The sequence below is a fragment of the Pristiophorus japonicus genome, chromosome 10 (genome assembly GCF_044704955.1).
Source record: "Pristiophorus japonicus isolate sPriJap1 chromosome 10, sPriJap1.hap1, whole genome shotgun sequence".
In the NCBI taxonomy this organism is placed as follows: Eukaryota; Metazoa; Chordata; class Chondrichthyes; family Pristiophoridae; genus Pristiophorus; species Pristiophorus japonicus.
In genome coordinates, this window is record NC_091986.1 from 48,919,273 (window position 1) to 48,941,967 (window position 22,695).

Genomic DNA, 22,695 nt, shown 5'->3' on the forward strand with positions numbered 1-22,695 from the left:
GGACTCTGGCTATTTGTAATCCAATTATTAGACTTGATGCTATTGTACTATGAACAGTTACAGTGTCTCTAATTAGCTCCAGGGAAAACTGAAGAATTCTGGAACAACTTTGCTGCCGTTTCCTCTATAAAGTATTACATAAAGGAAGTATATTGTGGGAATGATGTAAAGCACTTCCTTGCATAAATTAGAGCTATTTTTACTGACTTGTTCTGCTGCCTGGGTGGAGACGCTGCTGGGTTCAGTCGCTTACCAAACAATAACTTGGGATTTAGAATGTACAACACATTCCAAGACTTCCTCCTGGTCACAGTTTCACCAAGTTAAACTTATATGGAACTTTGGGTAGACCACACTTGGAGCACTGTCTGTTATGTCAGCAATGTACTTATGAATGACTCCACGAGTCAATGTGTTGTACTCAAACTGTAGTGACGTTGGTCCTTTATTCGTAACTCCAGCTGCATGGTGGCTATCCTTTTATACAGCCCCTGCCACCGGGGCAGGAAACCCCAGTCTCCACCAGTTGCACCCTCTAGTGGTGCCAGCATAGTATATACACAGTGTAAACCTTATTGATCGTACATCAGGTAAACAAATATTCATCTTATGCAACTATACAGTGACTACACAGAGAGTATATCTATAGTCTGCATATATAACATCACTCTCCCCCAAGTCCTTTGTGCCAATTACCTTTGCACTATGTGCTCTGGCTCAGCTCTCCCTCGACTTAAGTGCCAAAAGTCCTTGCACCTTGGCTGTGCTTTGATTTGGCTCTCTTCCTGTTAACCCCCCAAGTCCTTTTGTCACAACGTTGGGTTGTGGTTACCAGTTTGGATGGTTCAATGATGCAGTGAAGATTCCAGTGGGTTCTGGGTGTGATCCATGAGTATGTCCATGGCTACATACATCCATTTCCCATCCCCCACAGCGAGATTGTGCAGCAGGCCAGTTACATTAACATACAGAATCAGACACAGTGCAAGTACAAAGAAAGGAAGAAAAATAACAGTTTGTATCGTGACATCTTGGTTCAGTGACTTACATTCATTATGTTTTATGGTTGTGCGCCAGGATTGAGTAAATTGCATTCATAGTTCAGTCATGGTCAGTACTGAGGTAGCAGTACAGGTATGCGAGGATGCTGGTTCCAGAGCAACCGGACGGGGTCCTAGTCGTCTGATGGCAGCGCTGCGTCCCCGCTAGCGGGGTGGGCTTGGTTCATTCACCTTACCAAGACTCAGGGCCTTTGCCGTTGCCTAGTGGTGGGCAGAGCCACAGATGTGTGCGGCCTCCCTGTCCTCCTCTGAGGGCTGCAGAATCTTCTGCCTGCTCTCTAACTGTGTTGGGAACCTGGCTGTTCCAGGTCCCGTTTGGGGAACTCGTTGGTTCTGACCTTTCACTCCCGGACATGGCCGAGGTAGCGACTGGGTCTGGGGGCTGCACCGTCTCCACCCGGGTGGTGGTCAACGGGGCCCCACTGCGCGTATTAGTGCCATTTTTGTTTCCAGGTCTGTGGCGAATAGTGCCATCGGGTGCTTGCAGCGTGGGATAGACCTGGGATAGATCAGTGCCTTCCCCCTCCTGAGGTCGCTGGCCTATAACTTGTGGGGACACCTGGGACAGGGCATCAGGATCAGACCCTTTACCCTCCCGAATTCGTTCACTTGCTACTTTTGGGGACACTCTATTCCCGACATCTCGCAACAACATTTTGTTCTTTACATTAGGAATAGTACCGACATCTCGCAACAACACTTTGTTCACAATCTTAATCGGTTCATTACATTGATTGCCATGCATACAATGTCTCTTTAAGTTCAGTTGGTTGCACGTCTCCTTTAAGAGAACCCTGCTGGCTTTACCCCAATCAAATCCTTTGTTAGACACCACGTGTTGGTCCCTCAGTGTTGCACCTCGTGATATGGCCATACTGCACCTCGCTGCAGCAGGGATGTCATCTTGCCTCTGTCCTCAAGGTTGACTGCCTTGATCCTTCTCTCCTGCGATTCTGCCACAAAAGTTGGAAGAGTGCGTGTGAATTCGATCTTCCTCCCCAGGAGTCCTGCCACTGGAGCCGGGAAGGTACTTTTAGGTCGTTCCGGTCGGATCATTGCCACGCAGTCATGATGGATGGTCTGTGCCTCAGGTGCTGCGCTGGTCTGTTCTCTGGTGCCTGGCCCAAGCGAATGTGAGGTTTTCCTCTGCCTCTGAGCATGGGGGACATCGGTTGCTGGAGTGAAGAGGTCTTCCCATTTCCACTGGATCTTCCCCATCCACCTTCTTCCGAGTAGCTTCAGACCATCACCTGCAACAATCCACAGAGGTAACTTGTGCACCACGCCATTATGGATTACACTTATATTTGCACTACCAAGGACTTGGATCAGCTCCTTGGTGTAGGTGCACAACTTTTCCTGTACTGGAACCAGCTCGGGTCATTTTTTTTATTCTAGAGCCTCTCAAAGGCATCCTGGCTCATCACTGACTGGCTCACTCCCGTGTCCACTTCCATGAAGACTGGAACGCCATTTATCTCGACTTCCATCTTCACTGGAGGACAATCGGTGGTGCAGGTATACACTCCATACACTTCTTCTTGGGGCTGAGCTGCCTCTCTGGCCAAATCATCATACTCCCCACTGGATTCAAAGTCATCTACTGACTCCTCTGCTAGATGGTGAGTCAAATTTCTTTTACACATACGCTGAAGATGGCCCTTCATGTTACAGGCTTTGCATACGTACTCAGCAAACCGACACTGGTGAGCCCTATGGTTTCCTCCGCAACGCCAGTATGGTGCTACTCGATTAGCACCCCTCGGTGGACTCTCAGTTCTGGAACCCTGAGGTCTGTGCTCTCTGCCCTAGGCAGAGCCACATTCTACAGTCTTGCCTATGAAAGGCACTATTCTGTGTACAGTACTTGCTGGGTTTGAGTCCACAGGATGAATAATTTGCTTAGTGCTGCAGGTCGAAGTTATGAACGCCTGACTGATGCTGATGGCCTTTTGCAGGTTGACTGTGGTGTCGGCAGATAATAGCTTGTGAAGGAAGCCCTGGTGGCCAATTCCCATAACGAAGATGTCTCACAATGCTTTGTTGAGGTGCGTGCCAAAATCACACAGTGCTGCAAGTCTCCTGAGGTCAGCAGCATATTTTACAATCTCCTGGCCCTCAGGTCTGCGGTGAGTGTAGAATCTGTGCCTGGCCGTGAGGATGCTCTCTTTTGGTTTTAATTGGTCATGAATTAATTCAGTCAGCTCATCGTATGTCTTATCCTTGGCCTTCGTGGGTGCGAGCAAGTCCCTGACGAGGCGGTAGACCTCGGACCCACAACTGGTCAGCAGTATAGCCTTGCGCTTCTCCGCCGATGCGTCCGTCTCACCTGCCAGGTCGTTTGCCACAAAATATAGCTCGAGCCTTTCCGTGAAGGCATCCCAATCATCACTCTCTGCGAACTCTTTTAGTGTGCCAAAGGTAGCCATAATCGCGTGAAAGTCCGTATTCTCGTCGCCAGTTGTTATGTCTGTAATGTACTTATAAATGACTCCACGAGGCAATGTGTTGTACTCAAACTGTAGTGACCTTGGTCCTTTATTCATAACTCCAGAGTGAGGCAGCCGTATGGTAGCTCCCCTTTTATACAGCCACTGCCACCAGGGCAGGAAATCCCAGTCTCCACCAGTTGCACCCTCTAGTGGTGCCAGCATAGTATATACACAATGTAAACCTTATTGATAGTACATCAGGTAAACAAGTCTCCAACTTATGCAACTATACAGTGACTACACAGAGAGTATATCTATAGTTCACAGTTTTTGTCTCCATATACAGTGGTTAGAACATACTTGGAGTACTGTGCACAGTTTTGGTCTCCAATATAGCTTGGTTAGCCCACACTATCATAATCGGGCAGAAGTTTCCGGAAGTGCACGTAAAACACAAAATGGGCACAGATCTGGCTCGATGGATCTCCCACCCATTTTCCAATGAATATCACCCACACTAAGCCCAAGAACATTGTGCGTTACTGGTTGTAAAATCTACATTGTGATGTTAGTCACAACCCCAAATAACTGATTCAAAGGCTTTATCGACCAATCGGCTTTAAACATTTTTTTATTTGCTTGAATAACATGAAGTAAGATTATTTTACATGTTTTGTACACTGACATCCATAAACCCCAGTCCAACATCACAATTGCAACACTGAAAAGCTGCTCCTTACAGCCAGGGACCGGCAGCTGATTGCAGAGTGTGGAATATAGGTGGTAGAATGTAAAATGCCCAATGTGGAATGTGGAATGTGGGTTACAGGGCACGGAATGCGATACATGGAATGTATAATGCACCAGTCCAGCGATCGGTTTCCAAAAGCAGGGTTCTCTCAGAGGGTTGTGAATCTTTGGATTTCTCTAACGCAGAGGACTGTGGAGGCTCAGTCATTGAGTATATTCAAGGCTGGATAGATGGATTTTTGGATACTAGGGGAACCAAGGGATATGGGGATAGTGCAGGAAGATGGAATTGAGGTACAAGATCAGCAATGACCTTACTGAATGGCAGAGCAAGCTCGAGGAGCCAAATGTTCTACTCCTGCTCCGATTTCTTATGTTCTTGTGTTATCAGCTCCCAAAAGATTGTCAAGCCATCCACAGGCAATCCTCCAAATCTGTGTGGTGGTTGGACGGTCTCCACACTTGCTCCCTATGTATGGACATCTGTAGCACCGAGCATCCCTCACGAGCAGGATGTATCTGAAGATTGGGCGGGGAGAATACGGAACCTGTCCTGTAGCTCCTCTGATCTTTTCGTTATTTGAACAGAGAATCGGGCAGGCACCCACCAAAGCACGCCTGACACCGTAATAAATAAGATTTATCCCTCAACCAAGACATCTAAATTTTGTCCCAAACACTAAATTTTTATTGTCCACGGAGTAGATTTTATGACTCCATGTTCCCAGTGCAAAGCATCATTAGATGGAAGCGCATATTGTGAATTTGGGCACGGTGTGAGCTGTGCTCGATTTCCCATGTGAAAAGTCATGTGGGTGAATGGAAATCCATGTGGCTGAATCCCTTAACTTACACCATCAATTTTCTATATCTCTCTCTCTCTCTCACACACATACAGGCACACACGAGGGCATGCACACAAAGGAACATAGGAACAGGAGGAGGCCAACCAGCCCCTCGAGCTTGTCCGGCTATTCAATGAGATGGCTGATCTACATCATAACTCCATCAACCCACCTTTGCTCCATATCTCTTTATACCCTTGGCTAACAAAACTCTATCGATCTCAAATTTGAAATGATTAATTGAGCTAGCATCTACTGCTTTTTGTGGGAGAGAATTCCACATTTCTACCACCCTTTGTGTGGTGTTCCTGAACTTCTCTCTTGAATGGCCTGGCTCTGATTTTAAGGTTATGTCCCCTTGTCCTAGGCTCCCCCACCAGCGGGAAACGGTTACTCTCATTCTACCCGATCAATTCCTATCAAACTCCTAAAAACCTCAATCAAATCACCCCCAAACCTTTATATTCCAGTGTATTCAAGCCTAGTCTATGTAATATCGCCTCATAATCTGACCTTTGGAGCCATGGTAATATTCTGCTGAAACTGCGCTGCACTCCATCCAAGGCCAATAATCCTTTCTAAGGTGTGGTGCCCAGAACTGTACACAGTGCTCCAGGTGTGGTCCAACCAGGGCTTGGTATAGCTGTAGTAAAACATCCTGGCCTTTATATTCTAGCCCTCTAGTTATAAAGACAAATATTCCATTAGCCTTTTTGATAAATATTTGTACCTGATCGCTACTGTGTACATGGACCCGCAAATCTTTGGACCTCCGTTATTCCTAACTTTTCACCATTTAAATAATACTTGATCTATCCTTTTTTGCTCCAAAACGGATGACCTTCCACTTACTTGCATTGAAATTTATCTGCCACAGTTATGCCCCTTTGTCATGTGATGCTCCCATCTACCCCACTTACTATACCACCAAACTTTGTGTCATCGGCAAAACTTGGATATATGGCTCTCTATTAAGCTATCTAAGTCATTAATAAATATAGTGAATAGTTGAGGCCCCAGCACAGATCCTTGTGGGACACCACTATTCACTTCCTTCCAATTCAAGTACATACTCAGTATCCCTACTCTCTCTCTTCTACCGTCAACCTCCCAGCCAGGTCAATAATTTGCCTTCAAATCCATGAAATGTAATTCTAACTAACAGTCTCTTACGCGGAACCTGATCCAATGCCTTCTAGAAGTCCTATAAATAACATCTGTAGACATTCCTCTGGTTACTACTTTAGATAGTTCTTCAAAAAATTAAATTAGATTTGTCAGACATGACCCACCCTGCACAAATCCATGTTGGCTCTCTCTCATCAGCTCAAATTTTTCCAAGTGCCGCCGACTGCCGCCGACATTGTTCTTGCAGATCCACCCAGTGCCACTTTCGCTGTGGCCTGGAGCAGGCGGGAGGGGAGCGCCGCCGGGAACCGCCCGCTGATGTCAGCGGACGGCCGAGTGGCGCAACTGAGCTCTCGCCTGCCGAGCTCCCATATTGATGCGGGCGCCGGAAGTTGGGTGGATCGCTGCGAGGAGGCTGGTCTGTCCCCAACGGTAAGTATGAAGAAACTGAAATAAATGTTTAGTGAACATTAAAAAAAATTCCACAGCAACTTATCTGAATGGGGTCCCCTGAAGGTTTTCCGATAGTTTTTAAAAACATTTTCAGGTCTTTGACCCTCCGTGGGCCCGACTCCATCCTTGGCAGCACTTGGGTGGCAAGCACCTCTGCCGCTAAGAATGAGACCTCACGTTCACTGCCGCCCAAATTGATGGCATACGTCGTCCATTTGCTGCTCGTCAACCTTCAAGGGACCTCGGGGCGATGAATATCCTGCCCAATGTATGTCCGGTACCTCAGTATCCCGCCCAATGTATGTCCGGTACCTCAGTATCCCGCCCAATGTATGTCCGGTACCTCAGTATCCCGCCCAATGTATGTCCGGTACCTCAGTATCCCGCCCAATGTATGTCCGGTACCTCAGTATCCCGCCCAATGTATGTCCGGTACCTCAGTATCCCGCCCAATGTATGTCCGGTACCTCAGTGGCCATCGATGGCACTTTGGGCGGCACTTGGGCGGGCAGAGGCCTTGATGAAAATCGGCCCCTCTGTCCTTAATTATAGATTCCAATAACTTCCCCACAACAGATGTTAGACCAACAGGTCTATAATTTACTGTTTATTCTCTCTCTCACCTTTCTTAAATAATGGAGTTACATTTGCAATTTGCAATAAATCGAGAGAGCTTTAGAAGATTATGGCTAAAACATCTGAAATTTCCTCACCTACTTCCTTTAAAACTCTCGGGTGGAAGACCATCAGGTCTTGGGGATTTGTCAGACTTTCGTGCCATTATTTTTTCTAATACTGTTTCCTTGCTTACGTTAACTTGAGTGCATTCCAGTCCTTGATTCATTATTAGTTCCCCTGGAATATCAGATATATTATCCTCTTCATCTACTGACACAAATTCACCTAATCTGCTGTTTCCTTTTTATGCAATATTACCCCTTCGGTTTTTAAAGGGCCCACATTATGATGCACACACAGCGTTTCCTTTTGGTTACTTTTGCTGAATCTTTCCTCTAGAATTTCCATGTAGGAGTTTGTTTCCCACTGTCATTATGGCAATTGACCTTTTCCATAAGGTTCTGCATTAAGAGAGAGGGGTGTCCGAAGACTAAGAGAAGTGTCTGTTTTTTAAAAAAGATATAGCAGTTCTGTATACTTAACTTCTAAATGAATGAAAAGGTTGAATAATGAGACCCTGGTAATATTTTCAGCTGTGAGTTAAGAGGGATGTTGTTGCATACAATCGATTCAGGCAGTGGGGCCTGGCCAATAACATCTCCTAAAACAGCAATGATTCGAAGTGGTCCTGACAAATGAGAGCACAATAGTAATAACTTGCTTCTGTCAGAAGCTTGCTTATGTTAGGTCGGTGTATTTATATTGGACTGTCCCAAGGTTCTGAAGCTAAAAAGCTACCGGTGAGGAAAGAATTCAACAAAGATGTAAATATTTAGTGGAGGTGTCTGTGTTCTGATTGGTCCCAGTTCATGGCAAGAGTCCTAGTTCAACACAACTTCAGAGTTTTAACAATCGCTGTTATGCCTGCATCTCCTTTTATAGTCAGAATACACCGTCCAATAGACACCAGACAGTGAGAATGAATCAATGAAATATGTGCCTAATGACCTTTGACATGGATTTAACATGAAGCTTGCTGGCCCAGGTTTTCTCTCACACGATCGTGTAATTGCAAAGTTATTTTGCTCTATAACAATATAATTAGGGGTCACGTTAGCTGCACCATTCAAGGGCATTGCACTCTCTTGGTGATAACAGTGCAGCAGAGGATTATTAACTGGCTGTAGGGACGAGAGCCATTAGAGATGGAGCAGAACAGCAACAGCAACTTGTATTTATATAGCACCTTTAACATGGGACAGTGTCCCAAGGCGCTTCACAGTGGCTTAATCAGACAAACATAAACACTGAGACAAGGAAGGAGATATTAGGAGTGGTGACCTAAAGCTTGGTCAAAGAAGTGGGTTTCAAGGAGAGTCTTAAAGAAGAAGAGGGAGGTAGAGAGGTTTAGGGAGGGAATTCTGAAGTGTAAGATCTAGACAGCTGTAGGCATGGCTACCAATGGTGGGGTGATGGAAATCGGGGAATGCTCAAGAGGCCAGAGTTGGAGGAGCGCAGAGATCTGGGAGGGCTGTAGGAGGTTACAGAGATAGGGAGAGGTGAGTGGTGGGGGTGGGGGGAGTGCCATTATCGAGCAGGAGATGTCCCTGCGGCGGCAGCTGGTGCATTCCAGGGCGGGGGCGGAGCCATGGCAGGAAATTTAATGCGCGATGATCTCCCGGGCTGCGAGCAGCGGTGCCCTTGTTCCGGGAAACTCCTGGCCAATCGGGAGGGTTAGTAATCCTAGTTACTCTCCAGAGTCTTCGGGATTATTTTTAGGGAAAGATAATGAAGGAGGTGAGAAACTGTCATCGCTGCTCTCTCCTGGAGAAGTTTGTCATGGTGAAATCTGACTGGTTGCATTTTGTTGTGTTAAAAGCTGATTGGTTGCATTTTGTTTGGGTGGCAGGTGTTTTGAAATAATATTGTGATTGGGGAGAAAGATGGTGCAATTTGTTCGGTGAATAACTAAAGTAGACATTAACCAATTAGAATGGTGAATATCCTCACAGGGGGAAGGGCGGGTTTACTAGTGCTGTTGAGGCAGGGCATTAAACAAGCTTGGCAGGGGGATGGGAACCTAAGTGTAGATTCAGAATGGAGAGAAGCAAATCTGGAAATGGAAGGCAGTAAATTGGTGAGTGTGTTTGGAAGGCAGAAGGAAAAAAGGCTATAAAATAGACAAGAAAGGAATTTGGCGGTGCTAAATGGTATATACTTCAACGTAAGGAGTTTCGTGAACAAAGCAGATGAGCCGAGGGCACAGATAGATATGTGGGAGCGTGATATTACTGAAACATGGCTTAATGAAGTTCAAGAAAAACAGCTCAACATTCCTGGTTACAGGGTTTTCACACAAGATAGAGAAGGAATAAAAACGGAGTGGGATTCGCAATATTGGTTAAAGAAATAATTACAGCTGTGAGGAGGGATGATACAATCATCGACATTTCCAGCTTGGAAGCAGGCCATTCAGCCCATCGTGGCTGCGGCAGTTCAAAATTTTCTATCCAACCTAATTCCACTTTTGAGTTCTTGGTCCAAAGCCTTGCAGTTTATAGCACTTCAAGTGCATATCTAAGTACTTTTTAAATGCGATGAGACGCTCTGCCTCTACCACCCTTTCAGGCAGTGAGTTCCAGACCTCCACCACCCTCTGGGTGAAAAAAGTTCTCCTCAACCCTCCTCTAAACCTCCTACCACTTACTTTAAATCTATGTCTCCTGGTTATTGACCTCTCTGCTAAGGGAAATATGTCCTTCCTATCCAATCTAATTAGGCCCCTCATAAATTTATACACCTCAATAAGATCTCCTCAGAGCCTCCTCTGTTCGAAAGAAAGCAACCCCAGCCTATCCAATCGTTCCTCATAGCTAAATTTCTCCAGTCCTGACAGCATCCTCATAAATCTCCTCTGTACCCTCTCTAGTACAATCATATCTTTCCTGTAATGTGGTGACCAGAACTGCATGCGGTACTCTAGCTGTGGCCCAACTGGTGTTTTATACAGTTTATAGAATCATAGAATGGTTACAGCACAGAAGAAGGCCATTCGGCCCGTCGAGTCCATGTCGACTCTCAGCTAGTCCCATTCCCTTGCCCTTTCCCCATAGCCCTGCAATTCTTTTTCCTTCAGATACTTATCCAACTCCCTTTTGAAAGATAAGTTTGAGTCTGCCTCCATTATTCTTTCAGGCACTGCATTCCAAAACCCAACCACTCGCTGTATTTAAAAAAAAGTGTTTTCTTACATTGCCTTGGGTTCTTTTGTCAATCACCTTAAATTTGTGTCCTCTGGTTCTCGACCCTTCTGCCAATGGAAACAGTTTCTCTCTACTCTGTCCAGACCCTTCATGATTTTAAACACCTCTATCAAATCTCCTCTCAATCTTCACTGCTCCAAGGAGAACAACCCCAGCTTCTTTAGTCTAGCAACATAACTGAAGTCCCTCATTCCTGGAATCATTCTCATAAATCTTTTCTGCACCTTCTCTAAGGCCTTCACATCCTTCCTAAAGTGTGGTGCCCAGAATTGGACACAATACTCCAGTTGGGGCAAACTGGTGTTTTATACAGGTTCATCATAATTTATACACTTTTGTACTCCAAGGGGCCGAAATTCAACCTCCCAAAAAGGCCACTCACTGTCATTAAGCTGCGGCGAGGCAGCAGAGTCAAGCGGCCGCCGCCTTCTGGTCCAACGGCTGCCACCAGCAAAATTCAGCTCGGGGTTTTTCAGGCCCGCTGTTGCCGTCCATCCTAAGTGCATCATCAAAGGGCGCAACGCCAATCTCCCACAGATCCATGGCCCCCCCCTCCCCCCGCGAAATTTAGCTGGAAAAATCATAGATCCGTCGCATGGTGGCCCCAACAGCTTTTTCTGTCGGTGCACCTTCCTTTCACTGTGTGAGCTATGTCAGCGTGGCAGCCCTTCAAGGAGAGGGCGCACTGCCATGACCACCATGTTTTTTTTTGCCGGCAGACTTCCCGATCGGCCAGACAATTATGGCCCCAGGTTCGGCCGGACTGCCAACAGGCAGCCTGGTACCCCCCTCTTGGATGCCAGGCCGCTGGCACGGCCGAAACCTTCCCTGTTGGCCCAGTGGGCCAAAGCTAAATAATCACTGGTTCTCTCCCCTTTAAATGAGGGGAGAGATATGGAGAAGCACACCCGTACTGACATCAGCACCGCTCCATCCCCACTTCCGCCCCTCGAGAGTACTTACCGGGGCACTTCCGCCCCCATAATGACAGATCTCCGGTCCGCTCCAAAAAAATTGTCAAAAAGCTGAAAATCGATCAAGAGTCCACCTCATCTGATGCAATAGTAAAATCACTTTGAAAACGGTAGGTGCTCCAGGTTTCCGGCGGATGTGAATTTCTACCCCTATACCTCTATTTATGAAGCCCGGGATACCGTAAGCCTTTTTAACTGCTTTCTCAACCTGTCCTTCCACCTTCAACGATTTATACACACATAACCTCAGGTCTCTCTGTTCGAGCACCCCCTTTAGGATTGTACCATTTAGTTTATAAGTCCCCTCCTCATTCTTTCTACTAAAATGTATCACTTCACACATTTCTGCGTTAGATTTCATCTGTCACATGTCCGCCCATTTCACCAGCCTGTCTATGTCTTCCTGAAATCTATCATTCCCCTCCTCACTGCTCACTATACTTCCAAGTTTTGTATCATCTGCAAATTTTTAAATTGTGCGCTGTACACCCATGTCCAAGTCATTAATATATATCAAGAAAAGCGGTGGTCCTAGTCCTGAACCCTGGGAAATACCACCTTCCTCCAGTCCGAAAAACAACTGTTCACCACTATTCTGTGTTTCCTGTCACTTTAGCCAGTTCTAGCATAACCTCCCTGCTCTTATATTCTAATTCTCATCTAATAAAGAAAAGTATCCCGTATGCCTTCTTAACCATCTTATCTACTTGTCCTGCTACCATCAGGGATCTGTGGACATGCCTCGAAGGTCCCTCTGTTCCTCTACATTTCTCATTTTTCTACCATTCATTGTGTATTCCCAAGCCTTGTTAGCCCTCCCCAAATGTATTACCTCACACTTCTCCAGATTGAATTCCATTTGCCATGTTTCTGCCCACCTGACCAGTCCATTGATATCTTCCTGCAACCTACAGCTTTCTTCCTCATTATCAACCAAAAAAGCCGATTTTATTATCATCTGCAAACTTCTTAATCATGTCCCCTATAATGAAGCCTAAATCATTGATATATACCACAAAAAGCAGGGGACCTAGTACTGAACCTGCAGAACCCCAGTGGAAACAGCCTTCCAGTCACAAAACACCCATCGACCATTACCCCTTGCTCCCTGCCAATTTTTGATCTAACATGCCATTTTGCCCTGGATCCCATGGGCTTTTACTTTTCTGACCAGTCTGCGATGTGGGACCTTGTCAAAAGCCTTGCTAAAATCCATGTACACTACACCAAAAGCACTACACTCATTGACCCTCCTTATTAGTCAAACACAACCTTCCCTTAACAAATCCATGCTGACTGATTAAAGCGTGCCTTTTTAAATGACGATTAATACTGTTGCTCAGAAATTTTTTGAACAATATTCCCACCCCCAAGGTTAGGCTGACTGGTCTGTAATTATTCGGCCTATCTCTTTCTTTCTTGTTAAACAACAATACAATGTTAGCCAGTCCTCTGGCACCACACCTGTAGCCAGAGAGGATTAGAAAATGATGGTCAGAGCCTCTGCTTCTTTTATCAGCCTGGAATACATTTCATTCGGGTCTGGCAATTTATCTACTTTCAAAGATGCTAAATGCCTTAATAATTGCTCTCTCACTTTGTTTATCTCATTTAATATTTCACACTCCTCCTTAACTACAATGTCTGCATCGTCCCTCTCTTTTATGAAGACAGATGCAAAGTATTCATAAAGAGCCATACCCACATTTTCCGCTTCCACACATAGGTTACCCTATTGGTCTCTAATAGGCTCTACTCCTTCCTTAGTTATCCTCTTGATCTTTATGCATTTATAAAACATATTTGGATTTTCCTTCATTTTACTTGCCAATATTTTTTCATGCCCTCTATTTGCTTTCCTAATTTCCTTTTTAATTTCATCCCTGCACTTTCTATACTCCTCCAGGGTTTCTGAAGTAAGGAGTTCTCGGAATCTGACATAAGTTTACCTTTTATGCCTTATCCTACCTTGTATGCCCGTTAAAATCCCAGGGGCTCTAGATTTTGGAGTCCCACCCTTTTTCTTTGTGGGAACATATTTGCTCTGAACCCTCACTATCTCCTCAACAACAACAACAACTTGTATTTATATGGCATCTTTAACCTAGTAAAACGTCCCAAGGTGCTTCCCAAATCTGTGTCCATCTTTCCTCCTTGAATGCCTCCCACTGCTCTGACACTGATTTACCTTCAAGTAGCTGTTTCCAGTCCATTTTTGCTAAATCACATCTTAGTTTAGTAAAATTGGACTTTCCCCAATTGAGAACTTTTACACCTGGTCTATCTTTGTCCTTTTCCATAACTACACTAACTCTAACTGAAGTATGATCACTAGGCAAAAATGTTCTCCCACTGATACCCCTTCCAACTGCCCTGCTTCATTCCCTAAAACCAAGTTCAGAACCGCCCCCTCTCTTGTTGGGCTTGCTATGTACAGGCTAAAAAAGTTCTTCTGAATGCATGTTTTATACTGGTTTGAAACGATGAAAATTAACGGTGCAGTGTACTTTACAAATAACGCGTTGAAACCATCTGATCTGGGGAAATCTGGAGAATGGAACCTCAAGGCCCATCCCTTCCTTTCCGTTGATTCGGTATCAAGCTTGCAGTGTATCAGCATAATCCTATTAAGGCTCATTGAGTCTGTCTTGTGAAAAAAGAGTCTGTCACAGTTACAAAAAGTCGCTCTGAAAGCCTGCTCTGTGCGATTCTGCTTTTATTGGTTATCAAAAGCACTTTGTACATTGAGCTTTGATACTCAATAGACTGACTGTCCTGACAAGAAAGGAGTCCATGAATAGCATGTTGACATATCTGCTATGAAGTTCAAAGAATAATGACATTTTAAACATGGAAAAGCTGTAGGCTGTTAGCAAATTGGTTGCAGGAATTTTACTCTATTCAGTGTCTGCGTGATCTTTGTACCATCAGTAATAGCTGTTACTGTGAGTGCAATTAAGATGTGTTGGGAGAAGGAAATTGCGGCGACGTTAATTAGTGTAGACATGGCTTGTGTCGGCCTGTTATCTGTATGGTGAGTCTGGAATCTGGAGACTCTGGGCATGCATGGAATGTAGCATCCTAGCCCTCAACACCAACACAGGGAAAGAATGCTTCTAAACATTTTCAAGATTTCCCTCATCGCCTCCTTTTATTCCTCCCAAACTTGGTGTGTCTCCTGCACAGTGTAACCTTCAACCTTTTATCTGGGTTCTCTATCTTTTTAAAAAAAGACTCCTGAAATTTCATCCTAATTTAAGGGACACTACAAGACATCTGAGATTGGGAAAGTCTATGTGCAGTGTACGAAATATGCATATTGATGACTAACAGCAAGCAAGTCTAGGCGTTGTGTTCCTGAGTCACGTGGGCATGTACCATGGATCGTCAAGGGAACATATAGTTTAGTCCCTATTCCCATTAATTCCCATATGTCTCAAAACATTGGTACTGCCTAGGCCCTAAGCTCTGGAATTCCCTGCTCAAACCTCTCCGCCTCTTTACCTCCCTTTCCTCCTTCAAGACGCTCCTTAAAACATACCTCTTTGATCAAGCTTTTGGTCACCTGCCCTAATTTCTCCATTTGTGGCTTGGTGTCAAATTTTTTGTCTCATAATACTCCTGTGAAACGCCTTGGTACGTTTCATTACGTTAAAGGTGCTATATAAATATAAGTTGATGGCAGGTCCTGGTGTTCTGATGTAGGATTGATCCGCCAGTGAGGCAACAGCGTGAAGAACAGCCCTTTTCAAACCTCGAGGCTCAGGATAAACCAGTAGTAGTAAATATAAATGCAAATAGGGTTGAGTTTCCTTCAGGTTTGAGGATTGAGTTGAGGAGCTGCATGCATCTCTGGGGCCATGGTTTGGATATTGTTGATCTATAATGTAGCAGATTTAAAGGCTTTCCTTTTTCTGATTGTGACTGAGGCTCTAACCAGTAGGATCTGTGGGGAACTTCGCACAAAGACCACGAGATCTAAAAATAAAGAACTTGCATTCATATAGAGCTTTTGACAACCCCGAGATGTTCCAAAGTGCTTTACAGCCAATGAATTACTTTTTTTGAAGTGTAATCATTGCTGTATTTTGGGAAACATGGCAGTCAATTTGCGCACAGCAAGCTCCCACGTACAGCAATGAGATAATGGCAAGATAATTTGTTTTAGGTGTTGGTTGAGGGATAAATATTGGCCAATTGATACTTTTGGTCCTGCTCACAGCCAATGACTGCACTTGCAAAGGTTTGTTTTTCATCCAATCAGGAAATGTTTTTATGTTGAGACAGTAAAAAGCAACTGCAAAATCAGGAGAAATTCCACTCGTGTAGAGAAGTTATTAACCGTGGTAGCAATTTAATTCTGTTTCAGATGTCTGACTCCAACCAGATGTGCACAGTTTCACATCTGTCCACGGCTGGTACAATAAGGGAGCATGAAATGAACAAACTAATTTCTCAGTGTTGAAAGCTTATCTGCGAGCCATCGTCCTAATTCTCCTGAAACCTTTCCCAGCTGGTGTTTGAAGCGTTTAATCTTAATGTCTGTGATATTGGAAACTGATGCTTGTACTGGTTACCTAAGACTTCAGTAACTAAGGCAGCATTCACTCCTCAGCTGCAGCCCTCGGTGTGAAGTGATTTTGCTTCAAGAAAATGCTGCAATTATAAGGATAAATTATAAGAATCTTGTACTAATCTCATAGAATCATAGAATGATCCAGCACAGAAGGAGGCCCCTCAGCCCATCGTGCCTGTGCCGGCTCTTTGAAAGAGTTATCCAATTAGTCCCACTCCCGTGTCCCCATGGCCAAGCAAAATTTTCCCTTTCAAGTACTTAAGAAAGAAAGACAGACTTGCATTTATATAGCGCTTTTCTTTATCAACCCTCCTCATTTACTTTATCAAAACCTTTTGTAATTTTGAACACCTCTATTAACTCTTTCCTTAACCTTCTCTGCTCTAAGGAGAACAACCCCAGCTTCTCCAGTCTCTCCATGTAACTGAAGTCCCTCATCCCTGGTACCATTCTGGTAAAACTCCTTTGCACCCTCATCAAGGCCTTGACATCCTTCCTAAAGTATGGTGCCCAGAATTGGACACAATACACAGCTGGAGGAGATCGACAAATCGCAGCAGCCTGCTCCCAATTTTTAGTCCATTGATTTCACGGTGAAATCACGTCTATCCGGTAAATGCAGATTGAATCCAGAGTCAGGGCCCAATCTAACACAGAATAAGTCAAGGGAATCGCACTCTGCGACGTCAGTTTGAGCCTTGACACCTGATTCAGACTGCACTAGGGGTCGCCAACACTGGATAGACGTGTTCCTGAAGGTTTCATCACTTGATCTCTCATTTCTGGTCACCCTGCTCAGTGAAACGTCCTTTTTCTCCCCATCTTTGATTAATTTTATCACTAATAAACAAGTGTTCAAAGAAAGTGGAAAAAAACAGCCATTTATTTAATGCACCTATGATTTTTCGCCTGAGTCTTTGCTGGCAGCAGTGTCCAGGAGATTAATCCTCAATTCCTGGAGATGCCAGAGCAATCCTGAAGGGTTGGTGATGCTAGACGACATGCCTTTAGTGTGAGTGCATTGCTGAAACAGTTTCCCACTGACACTGAGCTCAGAGTGTGAATAATTCCTTAACAATTATACGAGTGATTCCACCATTCTCACTGGAGTCTGGATTTTTTTGAAATTCAACTGATGGGTTTTGGAGGAACAATACAAGAACAACAGTAGTGGTGGTGTAGGGGACAGCATCAAACAGGAAATTAGAGATGCATGTAGCAAGGGTACTATAGTAATTGTAGGTGACTTTAATCTACATATAGACTGGCCAAACCAAATTAGTAAGAACACTGTGGCAGATGAATTCCTGGAGTGTGTACGAGATTTTTTTTAGACCAGTATGTTGAGGAGCCTACTAGGGAACAGGCTATCCTAGATTGGGTATTGTGTAATGAGAAGGGGTTAATTAACAGTTTTGTTGACCGGGGTGCTTTAGGGAAGAGTGACCATAACATGATTGAATTCTTTATTAAGATGGAAAGTTAAGCAGTCCAATCCAAAACTAGGATCCTAAATCGATTCATGGATTTATGAAAGGAAAATCATGTTTGACAAAACTGGAGTTTTTTTGAGGATGTAACTGATAGAATAGATAAGGGAGAGCCAGTGGATGTAGTGTATTTGGATTTTCAGAAGGCCTTTGATAAAGTCCCATATAAAAGGTTAGTGTGCAAAATTAAAGCACATAGGATTGGTGGTAATGTATTGGCATGGATTGAAAATTGATTAACTGACAGGAAACAGAGAGTAGGAATAAACAGGTCTTTTTCGGGGTGGAGAGCAGTGACTAGTGGGGTACCACAGGGATCAGTGCTCGGGCCCCAGCTATTCACAATATATATAAATGATTTGGATGAGGGAACCAAATGTAATATTTCCAAGTTTGCTGACGACACAAAACTAGATGGGATTGTGAGTTGTGATGAGGATGCAAAGACGCTGAAAGGCGATTTAGATAGGTTGAGTGAGTGGCAGATATAGTATAACATGGATAAATGTGAAGTTATCCACTTTGGTAGGAAAAACATAAAGACAAAATATTATTTAAATTGGTGATGGCTTGGGAAGTGTCGATGTACAAAGGAACCTGGGTGTCCTTGTACACCAGTCATTGAAAGCAAACATGCAGGTGCAGCAAGCAGTTAGGAAGGCAAATGGTATGTTGGCCTTCATTGCAAGAGGATTTGAGTACAGGAGCAAGGATGTCTTACTCCAGTTATACAGGGCCTTGGTGAGACCGCACCTGGAGTATTGTGTGCAGTTTTGGTCCCCTTACCTAAGAAAGGATATACTTGCCATAGAGGGAGTGCAGCGAAGGTTCACCAGACTGATTCCTGGGATGGCTGGACTGTCATATGAGGAGAGATTGGGTCGAGTGGGCCTGTATTCACTAGAATTTAGAAGAATGAGAGGGGATCTCATTGAAATGTATCAAATTATGACTGGTTTGGATAGACTGGATGCAGGGAGGATGTTTCCCCTGGCTGGGAAGTCTAGAACAAGGGTTCACAGTCTCAGGATACGGGGTAGGAAATTTAGGACTGAGATGAGGAGAAATGTTTTCACTCAGAGGGTGGTGAACCTGTGGAATTCTCTACCACAGAAGGCTGTGGAGGCCAAGTCACTGAATATATTTAAGAGGGAGATAGATAGATTTCTGGAAACAAAAGGCATCAAGGGGTATGGGGAAAAAGCGGGAATATGGTGTTGAGATAGAGGATCAGCCATGATCATATTGAATGGTGGAGCAAACTTGAAGGCCGAATGGCCTACTACTGCTCCTATTTTCTATGTTTCTATCAAGATAAAGACTGAAAGGAAAGGGTTTTAGCAAAAATAGAATTGAGAATGAAAAGAGACAGTGGCTGGAATTCAGGCTGCCTACATCCCTTCAGATAAACTGACTGTGGAAGTTCACCAATATTGCAAAACTCCGTGGAATGCAAAATGGTTAATTCTTTGTGTTTATGCTGGTCTGCCATCAAGCTGTCACTGCAGCCAGTAATATCGCTCTATCCCTGTCCTTTGATGCAACAAAAATGCAGGGTTGAATTTTCCTTAGAATTGCTGCCCTTTCGGATTTTTGGGATGGAATGAGTATAATGGGGCATTAAGTCAAGGGTAAAAAAAACTGCACTCGAATTCTCCCCTTAGAAAACAACTGCTTGTGGGAGCTTGCAGTGCTCAATTTGGCTGCCGCGTTTCCTATATTACAACAGTGGCTACACTTCAAAAATAATTTCATTGGCTGTGAAGCGTTTTGGGACGTCCTGAGGTAGTGAAAGGCGCTGTAGAAATACAAGTCTATCTTTCTTTCACTGCGTACAGTGAGAGGCCAGGACACAAACCTGCTAACAAAGGATGTAACTTGACCCCTTTCTTTGAACGTGTTTCAGTGCAAAGATGGTAACCGTTTGACACATTTGTTGATAAAAGGATTCAAAGTGATCTTGTTCCTCTTCCAATAGCGTTAGATACAGTTTTGTAAAGAATTGCACAGGTATATTCCCTGACTTTGAGAGTTAATGCTGAGGCTGTAACGAACTTTCAGCTGTTTCAGACAGTGCGAAATAATAGACTAAATGATGATCAAACAAATGTCGACAATGTTTATACAGCTGCAATGCGAATCTCAGACATACTGTAAAAGGACAGTGTGGGTGACTTTGCCTCCCGCAGTACGTCTGACAATGATATCACACCATTAAAGTGTTGAGAGTTCAGTCAGTGGGAAAATGGGTTCAAAGACTAAAGGTTCAGATCTGAGACTTGACCTCTGCAAAGGCCGAGGACCACTCCACACAACTCCTCCAGAAATCCCCAGCACTCGAACTATCACCTCGAGCTGCTTGGATGATTATAGTGGGGTTCACTGTTTCTAAAGGAATTGGAACAAAAACAAGGCAGTCAAACGTCAAGAGTGATTGTGCTGGAAGGGCTCAGGTCCCAGACACACACTAGGTCCCAGCCTCAGTCAGGGAATTTATTTATAATGTATTTTTTGGGGGGGATGTGGGCATCACTGGCAAGGCCACATTTGGGTCTGTTTTCTTTGGAACAGAGGAGGCTGAGGGGAGACCTGATTGAGGTGCATAAAATTATGAGGGGCCTGGATAGAAGGACCTGTTTCCCTTGGCAGAGGGGTCAACAACCAGGGGGCATAGATTTAAAGTAATTTTGGGGGAGGTTTAAAGGGGTTATGAAGGGAAATTTCTTCATCCAGAGGGTGGGGGGAGGGGTCTAGAATTCACTACTTGAAAAGGTGGTAGAGACAGAAACCCTCATCACACTTAAAAAGTAGTTGGATGTGCACTTAAAGTGCATAACCTACAGGGCTACGGACCAAGAGCTGGAAAGTGGGATTAGGCTGGATAGCTCTTGATCAACCGGCGCGGACATGATGGGCCAAAATGGCCTCCTTCCGTGCTGTAAATTTCTATGATTCTATGATACTGTGATTTACTGCCCATTGCCAGTTGCCCTGAGGGCCTTATAAGTCAATCGTGTAGTGTGGGATTGGAGTCACCTGTAGTCCAGACCAGGTAGGGGCGGCAGGTTCCATTCCCTGTAGGGCATTAGAATCAGTTAAGTTTTTAATGACAATCTGGCAGCTTTTGTGGCAGTTTTCTGGTGGTAGCCCAATTTAGTTTTATAACTCCCGGGTTGTTAATGCAGCACCACAATCGCTCGTCTTTGGTACATTGGTGGTGGAGGGGGGGGTAGGGAGAAACACAAGAACATAGGAACCGGGGGAGGCCATTCAGCCCCTCGAACTGTTCCGCCGTTCAATGAGATCATTGTGATCCACGACCTAACTCCATATACATGACACCATGGGTGGCACTGCTGCACAGGAGGGCAGGAAAAAGAATGGGAGAGCTATAGTGATAGGGAATTCGATTGTAAGGGGAATAGATAGGCGTTTCTGCAACCGAGACTCCAGGATGGTATGTTGCCTCCCTGGTGCAAGGGTCAAGGATGTCTCGGAGCAGGTGCAGGACATTCTGAAAAGGGAGGGTCAACAGACAGTTGTCGTGGTGCATATAGATAAAAAACGGGATGAGGTCCTGCGAGACGAATTTAGGGAGCTAGGAGCTAACTTAAAAAGTGGGACCTCAAAAGTAGTAATCTCAGGATTTCTACCAGTGCCACGTGCTAGTCAGAGTAGGAATCGCAGGATAGCCCAGATGAATACGCGGCTTGAGCAGTGGTGCAAAAGGGAGGGACTCAAATTCCTGGGACATGTGAACCGGTTCTGGGGGAGGTGGGACCAGTACAAACCGGACAGTCTGCACCTGGGCAGGACCGGAACAAATGTCCAAGGGGGAGTGTTTGCTAGTGCTGTTGGGGAGGAGTTAAACTAACATGGCAGGAGGATGGGAACCTATGCAGGCAGACAGAGGGAAATAAAATGGAGGCAGAAGCAAAAGATAGAAAGGAGAATAGTAAAAATGAAGGGCAGAGAAACCCAAGGCAAAAAACAAAAAGGGCCACATTATAGCAAAATTCTAAAGGGGCAAAGTGTGTTAAAAAGACAAGCCTGAAGGCTCTGTGCCTCAATGCGAGGAGTATTCGGAATACGGTGGATGAATTAACTGCGCAGATAGCTGTTAACGGGTATGATGTAATTGGCATCACGGAGACATGGCTCCAGTGTGACCAAGGCTGGGAAAGCAACATTCAGTGGTATTCAACATTTAGGAAGGATAGGCAGAGAGGAAAAGGAGGCGGGGTGGCGTTGGTGGTTAAAGAGGAAATTAATGCAATAGTAAGGAGGGACATTAGCCTGGATGATGTGGAATCGGTATGGGTGGAGCTGCGGAATACCAAAGGGCAGAAAACGCAAGTGGGAGTTGTGTACAGACCACCAAACAGTAGTAGTGAGGTTGGGGACAGCATCAAACAAGAAATAAGGGATGTGTGCAATAAAAGTACAGCAGTTATCATGGGCGACTTTAATCTAGATATTGATTGGGCTAACCAAACTAGTAGCAATGCAGTGGAGGAGGATTTCCTGGAGTATATTAGGGATGGTTTTCTAGATCAATATGTCGAGGAACCAACTAGAGAGCTGGCCGTCCTCGACTGGGTGATGTGTAATGAGAAGGGACTAATTAGCAATCTTGTTGTGCGAGGCCCCTTGGGGAAGAGTGACCATAATGTGGTAGAATTCTTTAAGAAGATGGAGAGTGACACAGTTAATTTGGAAACTAGGGTCCTGAACTTAAGGAAAGGTAAGTTCGACGGTATGAGACGTGAATTGGCTAGAATAGACTGGCGAGTGATACTTAAAGGGTTGACGGTGGATAAGCAATGGCAAACATTTAAAGATCACATGGATGAACTTCAGCAATTGTACATCCCTGTCTGGAGTAAAAATAAAACGGGGAAGGTGGCTCAACCGTGGCTAACAAGGGAGATTAAGGATACCGTTAAAACCAAGGAAGAGGCATATAAATTGGCTAGAAAAAGTAACAAACCTGAGGACTGGGAGAAATTTAGAATTCAACAGAAGAGGACTAAGGGTCTAATTAAGAGGGGGAAAATAGAGTACGAGAGGAAGCTTACAGGGAACATAAAAACTGACTGCAAAAG

At 44.7% G+C, this 22,695-nt stretch overlaps 1 protein-coding gene and 1 long non-coding RNA gene across 2 annotated transcripts in view; one reads left to right on the forward strand and one right to left on the reverse strand.

The window, feature by feature from the left end:
• Positions 1 to 22,695, forward strand: part of LOC139274985 (collagen alpha-6(IV) chain-like) — a 401,423-nt gene that overhangs the window by 29,050 nt on the left and 349,678 nt on the right. The window lies entirely within an intron of this gene.
• Positions 14,273 to 22,695, reverse strand: part of LOC139274988 (uncharacterized) — an 81,447-nt gene continuing 73,024 nt past the window's right edge. The window contains exon 4 of the long non-coding RNA XR_011595644.1: positions 14,273 to 14,338. This is a non-coding gene — a long non-coding RNA (uncharacterized lncRNA). The remainder of the gene's footprint in view (positions 14,339 to 22,695) is intronic.